This window comes from Periplaneta americana, chromosome 13 (genome assembly GCF_040183065.1).
Source record: "Periplaneta americana isolate PAMFEO1 chromosome 13, P.americana_PAMFEO1_priV1, whole genome shotgun sequence".
NCBI lineage: Eukaryota > Metazoa > Arthropoda > Insecta > Blattodea > Blattidae > Periplaneta > Periplaneta americana.
The window spans coordinates 160,442,378-160,455,538 of NC_091129.1; positions in this window are offsets into that span (position 1 = coordinate 160,442,378).

The following is a 13,161-nucleotide window of genomic DNA, read 5'->3' on the forward strand; positions in this document are numbered from 1 at the left end:
CGTAAAAAACAGCTTGTTACGAAACCCTACAATAAGGACACTCGGGAGGAAATTAAACGCAGAATAAATATGGGAAATGCGTGTTATTATTCGGTTGAGAAGCTTTTATCATCCAGTCTGCTGCCAAAAAATCTGAAAGTTAGAATTTATAAAACAGTTATATTACCGGTTGTTCTGTATGGTTGTGAAACATGGACTCTCACTCTGAGAGAGGAAAATATGTTAAGGGTGTTTGAGAATAAGGTGCTTAGGAAAATATTTGGGGCTAAGCGGGATGAAGTTACAGGAGAATGGAGAAAGTTACACAACGCAGAACTGCACGCATTGTATTCTTCACCTGACATAATTAGGAACATTAAATCCAGACGTTTGAGATGGGCAGGGCATATAGCATGTATGGGCGAATCCAGAAATGCATATAGAGTGTTAGTAAGGAGACCAGAGGGAAAAAGACCTTTGGGGAGCCCGAGACGTAGATGGGAGGATAATATTAAAATGGATTTGAGGGAGGTGAGATATGATGATAGATACTGGATTAATCTTGCACAGAATAGGGACCGATGGCGGGCTTATGTGAGGGCGGCAATGAACCTTCGGGTTCCTTAAAAGCCATTTGTAAGTAAGTAAATAATAGTAGTAGTAGTAGTAGTATTAGTAGTAGTAGTAGTAGCAGCAGTAGTAGTAGTAGTAATAATAGTAATAATTAATAATAATAATAATGATAACAATAATAATAATAATAATAATAATAATAATAATAATAATCTGAAAGTTAGAATTTGTAAAACAGTTATATTACCTGTTGTTCTGTATGGCTGTGAAACTTGGACTCTCACTTTGAGAGAGGAACGGAGATTGAGTGTTTTTGAGAATAAGGTTCTTAGGAAAATATTTAGGGCTAAGAGGGATGAAGTTACAGGAGAATGGAGAAAGTTACACAACGCAGAGCTGCACGCATTGCATCCTTCACATGAAATAATTAGGAACATTAAAGGCCCATTCACAATGAAAATTAAACATAACCGTAACATAAACACAGAAGTTTGCGCCCAGGCTACCAAATGGGATCATTCACAAACTCCAAACTTTCATGCTTATGCTTACGTGATTTGCAAACAGAACACAATCGTGGAGCGCTGAAGTATACGACAGAATATGAGGAAATGGCGTCGTTGTTATGTTTACATGGTTACCAAGTATGCTTGCGGTTATGTTCATGTCCCCATCGTGAATGATGTTATGACTTCTTGATTTTACCGTAACGTTTACATTCTTAAGTTAACGCTTACGTCATGTTTAATTTTCATTGTGAATGAGCCTTAAATCCAGACGTTTGAGATGGGCAGGGCATGTAGCACGTATGGGCGAATCCAGAAATGCATATAGAGTGTTAGTTGGGAGGCCAGAGGGGAAAAGACCTTTGGGGAGGCCCAGACGTAGATGGGAGGATAATATTAAAATGGATTTGAGGGAGGTGGGATATGATGGTAGAGACTGGATTAATCTGGCTCAGGATAGGGACCAATGGCGGGCTTATGTGAGGGCGGCAATGAACCTCTGGGTTCCTTAAAGGCCAGTAAGTAAGTAAGTAAGTAAGTAAGTAAGTAAGTAAGTAAGTAAGTAAGTAAGTAAGTAAGTAATAATAATAATAATAATAATAATAATAATAATAATAATAATAATAGTACAGTACAATGCTTGCATTTCGACAATAACAGATTAATCCACTTCAGTTCGTAAAGGCTATTTGTTTTAAATGTCTGTATGTTTAAAGAAGTCAGTATTTAATGTTTTAAATACATTTTAAGTTATACGACGAAGTTTTTCTAACTGAACCATATTAAACCACATTTTTAACCATACCAGTAATTTGTGCTAATTATGCACGTAAGTCTATATTACTGACAGTCCTATGTCTGCAAATGTGAAGGGAAATGTTAATTACAGTGGCGTATTTAGAAACGAAGTACGTTGGCTTTCTCAGGTAAAGAGAATGCAATTTACGTACCGTAGCTCATATAAACAGGAGGCAATTTACTTAGTTTTTTTTGGCTTGAAGAGGAAATTTACCATCTTCGGGGAGGGAGGTGTTAGCAACTTTTATTATTCTATCACACATTACATTAATAAAACTGACTTTAGAAAAGTTTGTAATTTTCTTATATTCAACAACTTAAGCTACAGAAATATATTATACAGGGTGATTCACGAGTAGTGACCCGCGCTTTAATTCTACAGGCCATATTGATTATAGTGGCGTATTTACAAACTGAAAGCACGTTGGCTTTCTCAGATAAAGAGAAGGCAATTTTCGTACCTTAGCTCATTTTACTTTTTTGACCTGGGGAGGCAATTTACCGTCTTCTGGAGAGAGAGGTGTTACCAAGTTTTATTACTCTATCAACTTAAACATATTAATAAAACTGACTTTAGATCAGTTTGTAATTTTCTTACACTCAACAGCTTAAGCTACAGAAATATATTATACAGGGTGATTGACGACTAGTGACCCGCGCTTTAGGAGTCAGTTCTATAGGCTATTTTGAGCATGAAATGTCATGCGTGACAGGCTGAAGATCTGACCACTCAGACACCGTAGGGGCTGAAATATTGCTGGTCCCCTTATATAATTATCACAACAACAGTTTCTTCAGTTCTTGCTTGACTTTGACTCGAATTGGAAACTAGTTTTCTGTTAGTCACCCCTTCCTAATCGATCTATTGTATCTTAATCCGATCTGAACAACTGTTCCGGATTGCTGATCGATGCCCTTCACTTCAGTGTAGATCTAAGTAGCCCAAAACTTGGGCTTCATTCATGGACGACAAGAGTTGAAAATTCTTTCTTTCTCTCTTCCTCCCATGCAGGGGCGGATGCAGGGGGGGGATTAAGGGGATACATCCCCTACCGAAATTTTGAGAAAAATACGAAACAAGAAACAAAAATAATATTAATTTTAATTCGTGAATGTACATAAGAATTAGAGAGTTTTCCACGTAAATTCTCTTTGCTAAAATGTTAAATTCCAAGAACTGCAGGAAGACAAACACAGCACTCTTACTTCAAGACAGAGAGTCATGAAGAATATTTTAGGCTTTTAATTTTCCTTCTCTTCTTAGACTATTTCGTTAGTCAGCTCAAGAACAGGTTTTTAAATCATAAGGGAATCCTAAAGTCCATACAAACTTTTCTGCCTAAAAACATAGTGCGAGCATCAGATGAAGATTTAGAAACTGCTGTTGAGGCTATAGTAAATCAGTGGCCCAATGATGTTGATGCATCACCAGAGTCTTTCTTCAATGAATTGAAGATGTGGAGAAGAAATTTCCTTGATCAGAAAAAGCTTCACCTAAACCTACTGATTTTATATCATCTTTGAACAGGTGCAATGAAATTATTTTTCTCTGCACTCGCAAGGTGCTGAAACTTTTCTGCACGTTGCCTGTAACTACAGCAACACCAGAACGGTCGTTCTCAACATTGCGGTATTTGAAGACTTACTTGAGGAGCACGATGGGAGCAGACAGATTAAATGGACTGGCCTTGATGTATATACATAAAAATGTAGAAGTAAAAGCTCATGAAGTACTGGATGAAATGTCTAAGAAGCCTCGTCGCCTTCTTCTATAAATGTCATTCTGTTAGTGTTTTGTATTGAAGTCATTGTAAATGTTAAAATTTAAAAATTATGGTTTGTTTAACAACGCTCGCAATTGCCGAGGTTATATCAGCGTCGCCGGTGTACCGGAATTTTTTCCCTCAGGATTTCTTTTACATGCCAGTAAATCGACTGATATGAGGCCTGTCGCATTTAAACACACTTAAATGCCATCGAGCTGGGTTGGGGTAGAACCCGCAACTTCGAGCACAGAAGGCTATACCGACTACGCTACTCAGGCCAACTTGTAAATGTTTGTGACTCGGAAACAAATTGTGAGTATATAAACTTATTTCTCATTACTCCATTTTTACTATCTCCTCAAATCCCTCCCCGAAAAAAAATTCTGCGTTCGCCCCTGCTCCCATGTTCTCTCAAGGAACACAAATTGAAGTTACAACTTAATTTGTGAGTCTGAATATGGGTTCCATATAAAAACAAAGTTTCATGTACATGCAACACGAGTAAGAATTGTGTCGGCCCTAAGGTCATAGTTCCATAACATTCCTCATCTGGTGAGCCGTCCCTCAAACAGACGTTCTGCTGATGGGCAGCAATTATGACGAGAGCCTTGCCGAGTTTTCATAAGCTCGGAAACAGACAGAGGTCAATGTAACGGTCGCAGTTCATGAAGAACAACTTCTCCTCTCTGCTCGGCTCGCGATGTTGGGATTGGTCATGAGTTCTGAAGAAATGAGAGAACGGGTGGGGACGCAACAGTAACAACAAAAACAAGAACAATTCCCACAGGCTCCATGGCTGCCAAGACAAAGTAACCTCTCGCCAAGCCGTCTCGCCAGTCAGACGGGTTCCTACAGCGTGCCTGCTGCCCACGACACTGTGTGCACAGACATAAGTGCTCCATTATTAGGGCTAGGATTTTGATGACCTATAAAACCATAAAAAAATGTCCTAAAAACAATGCATTTATGACCAAAAAATCTTTCAAAAATGCCCTTAAAAATGCCCTAAAAATTGATTTTACATTCTAAAATTGGCTTACCGTATTTGCTCGCGTAATTTGCGCACTTTTTAATTAACTTTGGCCACTGAAAAATTAGGATGCGTAAAATATGCGGATTTTTCAAATAAGAGGTCCTGTTCTGAGTTTATCTCAATTAGTATACAGTAGAACCTCTATTATCCGTGGTAATGAAGGAGGTGGAGTGAACGATTAATCAAAAAAGTTGGATAATCCGTACCATATAAGGTTTCATAAATTAAGTGCATAATACAGTTTCGTAATTTTCTCCATGGTCTTCTATTTTAACACGCTAGGTAGCTCATAGATTATAAATTCACTAATTTAAGTCTGGTTTTCAACAATAGTTGAATAGTACAGTTCTCATGTTGTAGATTTACATACTTTATATTTGTTTTTCATTAAATCGTGAACAATTGTAATTCCTATTTCGTATTCTGATGCGAGATGAACCACAGTGTTTTTCCCCAAACAACTCAATTACTTACACTGTTTTTTTCGTAACACAGCATGTTTTCTTTTGACACCGCTGGAAGATATTTTGCATAGAAGTCAGACAGTACGGCCCCTCGAAGATGAGACCACACTGTATAAGGGTAAAGGTTTGTAAAAAAACACTCTGTATAAACACTTGTACTAATATAATGTACAGTGCTTCATATTTGTTCTGTAGCAAAAAAAAAAAAAAAAAGACAAAGAAATACGAGAAAGACAGTCGGATAATCCACCAATCGGTTAATAGGGTGACGGAAAATCGGGGTTCTACTGTATGCATAGGTAAGTATTTACGGTAGGGCTAATTTTCTATACCGGTAACTTGTCTCTACCAAGGACAAGCATTGTTAAAGTGGCGGGACTTTGGGGTTTCTTTCTGAAGCAGGTACTTCAGTTGCTGGTGAATTACCTACGATGGACTGTAGGGAAGCAAAATCCCTACTACATTGAAAAAAATATGTACGTAATCCCTACTACACTGAAAAAAATATGTACGTAAAATATATCTGCGCAAAATACACGGAGTAAAAACAAAGTTCAAAATAATCCCTTAAAAAGTAGGGTGCGCAAAATACGCGGGGGCGCAGATTACGCGATCAAATACGGTAGTAGGAAAAGTGCCACTTAATATTTAGACTGGTAATTAAATTAAATTCTAGTACCAACATTTAAGTTTATTTAATTTCACATAATTTTTTCTAAGTGGTGCACTTTAATTAATTATTTTACCTGATGTTATTTCCATGTAGCCTATCACGAGGCCACTCTTATACGGAATTAGCAAGTATAGAGGAGTCTATATTGAAGGGGTGGTTGGACTGATCTATTACATGGGGTGTACTACGTTAAAATGGCAATATTTCTGTAGAAAAACGATTAAAATATTATATAAAATAATGTGTATTAGCCACCGGCGTAGCTCGGTCGGTTAAGGCGCTTGCCTGCCGATCCGGAGTTGCGCTCGGGCGCCGGTTCGATTCCCGCTGAGGCTGATTATCTGGTTGGTTTTTTTTCCGAGGTTTTTCCCAACCTTAAGGCAAATGTCAGGTAATCTATGGCGAATCCTCGGCCTGATCTCGCCAAATATCATATCACTATCACCAACTCCATCGACGCTAAATAACCTCATAGTTGATAGAGCGTCGTCAAATAACCAAGTAAAAAATAAAGGGTATTAATGGACAAAATATGTAAACAAAATATGAAAGGAAATAAACATTATTGTATATTAATAATGGGGATTTGTGGCCAAAATTAAATGAAAATGCCTAAAAAATGTCCGAATAACACAGAAGATGCTCTTATGAGTTAAAACAGGCAAAAAATGCAAAAAAATGCCCTAACAAATATGTCTTAAAACATTCAGTTTATCACATAACATATAAATACTAAAGCGGCTATGTTTCTGGCTTACTAGAAAAAAGATGCAATTTCATCAAAATCCTAGCCCTATTCATAATCTTCTTAGCCCAGTCGTCAAAGAAATACCTACCAGTACACAATATTCTACATAAAACTAAAAATAACTTGATTTGTATATCAAAATTGTATGATGTAACAATTTCATACGAAAATCCAAGATGACTTTTTCTTTTCTCAGTTACGTATATTTGACGACAATGACACTCGGGAGGAAATTAAAAGCAGAATAAATATAGGAAATGCTTGTTAGTATTCAGTTGAGGAACTATCATCCAGTCTGCCCTAAAAAAAAGCTGAAGTTGGAATTTATAAAACAGTTATATTACCGGTTGTTGTTCTATATGGTGTGAAACTTGGACTCTCACATTGAGAGAGGTACAGAGGTTAAGGCTGTTTGAGAATAAGGTGCTCAGAAAAATATTTGGGGTAAAGAGGGATGAAGTAAGAGGAGAATGGAGAAAGTTACACAATGCAGAACTGCACGCATTGTATTCTTCACCTGACATAATTAGGAAGATTAAATCCAGACGTTAGATGGGCAGGGCATATAGCACGTATGGGCGAATCCAGGAATGCATAAAGAGTGTTAGTTGGGAGGCCAGAGGGAAAAAGACCTTTAAGGAGGACGAGACGTATAATATTAAAATGGATGAGATATGATGGTATAGATATGATAGAGGTGAGATATGATGGTATAGATATGATAGAGGTGAGATATGATGGTATAGATATGATAGAGGTGAGATATGATGGTAGAGACTGGATTAATCTCGCTCAGGTTAGGGATCGATGGCGGGCTTATGTGAGGGCGGCAATGAACCTGCGGGTTCCTTAAAAGCCTTAAGTAGATTTACCGACGATGCATCAACCATTAGGTTATTTAACGTTGATAGAATTTGTGATAATGGGATGGTATTTGGTACGATGAGGCCGAGAATTCGCCTTAGAATTACCTGACAATCGTCTTACAGTTTGGGAAGACCTCGGGGGTAAAACCCAACCAGGTAATTAACCCCAGCGGGAATTGAACCCATTACCGAGCACAGCTCAGAATGAGCAGGGAAACGGAGACTGGACAATGTTCGTAAGATATAAATCATAATCCTTATTATTTTTTTAATGATCAGTTAAAATACAAAAGATGATCTTAAAAAATATTGACCTACAAATTGTAATTAATTATTATCAATACTAATTTGAAATTATCAAATAATAAAATGTTGATATTCAAAGTACCGGTAATGTCTTTGCGAAATACGAATATTTTAGTTTAGAATATTTCATAATAAAAACAGGAAAGAGACACAAATAAAATTGCATTCGAAAAGAAATGGTTGAATATAATAAGTAATGAATACTTATGATAAAAAGTTGTGGTTGATTACATAAGACCAATATCCAACAGAAAAGCTGTAATGCAAACCGCATATTTCAAGTAAACAGAAAAAACAGAATACCACAGATCGCAATGAACCGCAAAGCAGAGAGCAAGACACATCTTATGTAACATACTGTAATTTTACCAACATATAAATGTGATTGCCTCAGATAACATTAGTTTGAATTTTGAAACTTTTGTTGTTTTGCATCTGATATGCGATTCTTGACAGATTTGTAGACTATGTGCTGAATTCGGAAATAATCTCGAATTTCTTCCAACACGTCAGGTTTTCATACAAATCATAAAAACATAAATAAATGCTAATAAATTAATTACTAATAAGAAATGAAGTTGTGGCTTTGTGAAACGCCATAAAAATTATTTTCAACAAGCATTTTGTGAGTAAAATCTGAACTGCAATAATTTGCTATTATACACAACAACCAGCTACCGTCTTACCAATCTACTTCCCTTGATACCTCATTTACATTTTTTGATCTCTTGGTGTAATCTTTCATCTTGTTCCTGACTAAAATCTCCTAAATTATCAGAAAAATAATTTAGATAGAAATGAAGGAAATGTACTTTGACACTCAAACCAATCCGTCTGAAACTTTCACTTTGTTAACATAAGTAATTTGGGCCTATTTCAGGAGAGTGGATCGGGGGAAAAAAGTTTAATAGGTAAACAAAAATAAATAATACACAAATGAACTCACATCTTTTAGCTACTTTTCTACATAGGCACCAAGTTTCTCAACACATTTCTCCCATCGTGGTACCAGTTTCAGTATTCTGTTCATAGAAGTCCGTTCGGTTGGAGTATAGTCATCTGCGGACAGGTGATTGCACTTCTTCATCGGTCACAAAGCGATGGTCGGCCAGGAATTTCTTCACGGGCGCAAACAGATGAAAGTCCGATGGTGCAAGGTCTGGACTGTATGGCGAATGCTGGAGCACCTCCCGACCAAATGTGTTGATTTTCTCACGAACAGAAGCCGCAACATGGGGGCGAGCATTGTCATGAATAAGTTTGACATCGTCAGCATTAATGTTACGCCGTTTGTCACGAAGGGCACGACGCAACTTTACCAAGGTTTGAATATAGGCTGCAGCATTCACAGTGGCCCCGTGTTTAGCAAAGTCCACCAATAAAACATCATGCATAACCGAGAAGACTGTCAAAAGCACTTTCTTTGCAGTTTGCGTCACTTTGAATTTTTTCTCTACTGGGGAAGCAGCATGTTTCCGCTTCATAGAGGACTGCTTTGTTCCGTGCGTGTAGTGATACCCCCAGGACTCACCACCAGTGACAATTCCTTTCAGACAATCATGCTCTTCTTCAGCGTAACGCTTTGTGGTCCAACCATGTCATCATTCGCTGGCTCTTATGGTCGTCTGTCAAGTTCTTTAGCACCCAGCGGGCACTAACTTTATGAAATTTCAATGTGTCATGCACGATATCGTACACAGCATCGTATGAAATGTTGAACGGCTGAGATAAGGATCGCAGTTAGATCCGCCGGTCGTTCAAAATTGTCGCCTCAATGCCTGTGACATTCCTCTAGGTTGCAGCTGGCTCACGCTTCTCTCGGTAGAGCTGCACATGCAAAACAAATTGTGTCTGTAGTGAAAACTTCAAACTATATCTCGGTGAAAAATCAACATCCCAGCCGCAATACCAACGCAGAAAAAAATTATTGTGCGTTACTTTCCGATCCAATCTGATACTTCCAAGGAAATTAAAACAACGTTTCTGAACACATTTCATCTTTGCCTCAACACCTTTAATAATGTTTGATCGAAATAATATCAACTGCAAGAGAACAACTTTCATAATGGACGATAGTTTTGGCAAATCCAATAATTAATATCTCTAAATAAAGCACCTACGAAACACTCCCTTTCACAAAGGAATGGTATATGGCAGGCATATCCATTTAGTGAGTTGTGATGCAAACGTGAGTTGCAAGCATCGGGCACTGTGAGACATAATGTTTCCTCCCTCAACCCCTTCCACTACCATTGCATGACAGAGAACCGTAACATGCCTTAGGCCTTATACTTGTTTGGATGGTAATGATAGTATTATTATTATTATTATTATTATTATTATTATTATTATTATTATTATTAGAGTATATGATTATGTCTCGTGACCAGAATATTGCACGAAATGGAAATATAAAAATTGGAGATTTATCCTTCGAAGAGGTGGAAAAATTCAAATATCTTGGAGCAACAGTAACAAATATAAATGACACTCGGGAGGAAATTAAACGCAGAATAAATATGGGAAATGCCTGTTATTATTCGGTTGAGAAGCTCTTATCATCCAGTCTGCTGTCCAAAAATCTGAAAGTTAGAATTTATAAAACAGTTATATTACCGGTTCTTCTGTATGGTTGTGAAACTTGGACTCTCGCTCTGAGAGAGGAACATAGGTTAAGGGTGTTTGAGAATAAGGTGCTTAGGAAAATATTTGGGGCTAAGCGGGATGAAGTTACAGGAGAATGGAGAAAGTTACACAACGCAGAACTGCATGCATTGTATACTTCACCTGACATAATTAGGAACATTAAATCCAGACTTTTGAGATGGGCAGGGCATGTAGCACGTATGGGCGAATCCAGAAATGCATATAGAGTGTTAGTTGGGAGACCGGAGGGAAAAAGTCCTTTAGGGAGGCCGAGACGTAGATGGGAGGATAATATTAAAATGGATTTGAGGGAGGTAGGGTATGATGATAGAGACTGGATTAATCTTGCACAGGATAGGGACCAATGGCGGGCTGATGTGAGGGCGGCAATGAACCTTCGGGTTCCTTAAAAGCCATTTGTAAGTAAGTATTAGAGTTCTTTCACTTGTACCACAGAATGTATGTATGCATTAACCTAGAAGCGTGAACATTTTTTTTTTCTTTTACAAATGAACATTGTGAAATCATAATACAGGATACGAGTAGCCTATATTGGACAAGAATCTTTTGGACAATTATGTGTGACTATCAGATATAATGCAGGATTTTTAAGTTGTCTTTGCTCGAGTCAATGAAGATTAGGGAACAGTAATGGCTAAACATAATTTTTACTTATTATTTCATACATTGCTGCCAGAAAGTCAAAAGAAGGATAGCAATAGCCAAGGAAGCTTTTAATAGAAAAAGGAGCATCTTATGCGGACCTGTGAAAAAATAATTAAGAAAGAGACTAGTGAAGTGCTTTGTATGGAGTGTGGCATTGCATGGAGGTAAAACATGGGCATTACGAGGACGTAAAGAGAAGCGAATAGAAGCATTTGAAATGTGGATAAGGGCAAGGATGGAGCGTGTGAAGTGGACAGACAGAAATAAGAAATGAGGCTGTGGTGGAAAGAGTGGGTGAAGAAAGAATGATGCTGAAATTGATCAGGAAGAGGAAAAGGAATTGGGTGGGTCACAGGCTGAGAAGAAATAGCCTACTGAAGGATGCACTGGAAGGAATGGTGAACGGGAGAAGAGTTCGGGGCAGAAGAAGATATCAGATGATAGACGACATCAATAAATATGGATCATATGAGGAGACAAAGAGGAAGGCAGAAAATAGAAAAGATTGTAGAATGCTGGGTTTGCAGTGAAAGAGCTGCCCTTGGGCAGAACACTATGAATGAATGAATATAAACGAAGTTCTTTACAGTGAATTATTGACTGAATTGATATAGGAACGGCGTAATTAATAATTTTTTAATAACAGCTCATTAGTATGCCAAATGCTATATAAAAGAAGCTTTACACTTTGGCTGACTAAAGAAAGTAACGTGTAGGCCTATTACGAGTAATTCATTTTCAAATAAATGCCGATTGTGTTATGTTTTAAAAAGTAACTGCAAGGAAATATTTCATGAAATAATTTTGTGTAAATATATATATAATTTATGTTGACTATTACACTTTTACTACGTCACACTACTTTCGACCAATAAAACGGTACTAAAGGACGTCTTTCAACCAATCATGGCTGCTTATCGCACAATTTTATCGCGTCCCTAGCATTTGTTTAATTTTATCGCGTCCCTAGCATTTGTTTATTTTTATCACTACCCTAGCATTTGTTTCTTTGTTCGCCAACATTTCAAACTGCACTGGTCTGGACGTCAAAAAACAGAAAATTACAAACCACTCCAGTCGATGCACAGCACTTTCAAATATGACTCGCATTGGCATTCAAGAACAAGAATTAATAAAGATCACTGGTCATATATGAAGAGCACCATTCGGAAATCCTGAATAAGTTCAGGGATACACCATGTACATCAACGAGTTTACTTCTTTTAAGCACACGTCCAATATAACATCAACTGAAACACCAACCACTAAAACATTCAAATTTGAAAATTGTACCTACTATCAATAATTGTTTCTTTTAAAATTATTCATGTTTATTTTTTATTTCACCATCGTTAATTGAAATGTTTCTTGTTTATTTCATCATCCCTAATTAAAACTTTTCTAACCCTTGTTTATATTATTTAGGTTATATTTGTTATAGCTTCTGCTATATGATATTATGGATAGTCACGTATCAGAGATTGTTTAATACTAAGATTTATTGAAAATCATCTGTCAAATGACGTTGATTACTGGGATCCGGATGATTGAAGTGAAATGCAAATGTTTTAATAAAAATGAAACTGAATCAACAAAGCCTTCTTGACTAGTAACAGTCCACAGAGTTCAATGAAGATTCCATAGTTGGCACAACTGATACCGGTAACAAGAAAACATAATCATAAAACACTACTGCCATCTAGCGTAACGTTGAGATGGTACAATAATACATTTGAAGACAGTTGTATTTTCGTAAGCCAATTAATATTTTATTGTTTTGGAGTACTTTGTTACTTCTAATCTTTATATACTTTCTTCTAATCGTGTAATAGTCAATTAAATCCCACTCGAGGTTTGATTTTCTCTAGATAAATCAAAACCTCTAGTGAGATTACTGTTGATAATTCGATAAATAAACAGTCATTGGTAACAGCTAAATGTAGTAATTTAGCCGCTGCTACACTTAGTGATTCGTATCAGCTACTCTCCATCCCTACTCCTCAAACGTAGACTGAAGTGTTGCAATCAGCAGTAATTCGGCGCTACCTATTGCTTTGGACAACCCTGGTATATGGTTCTACATATATACCTAGGTACACACCATCTCACTGACGTTGAAGAAACTCGTTGATCGAAA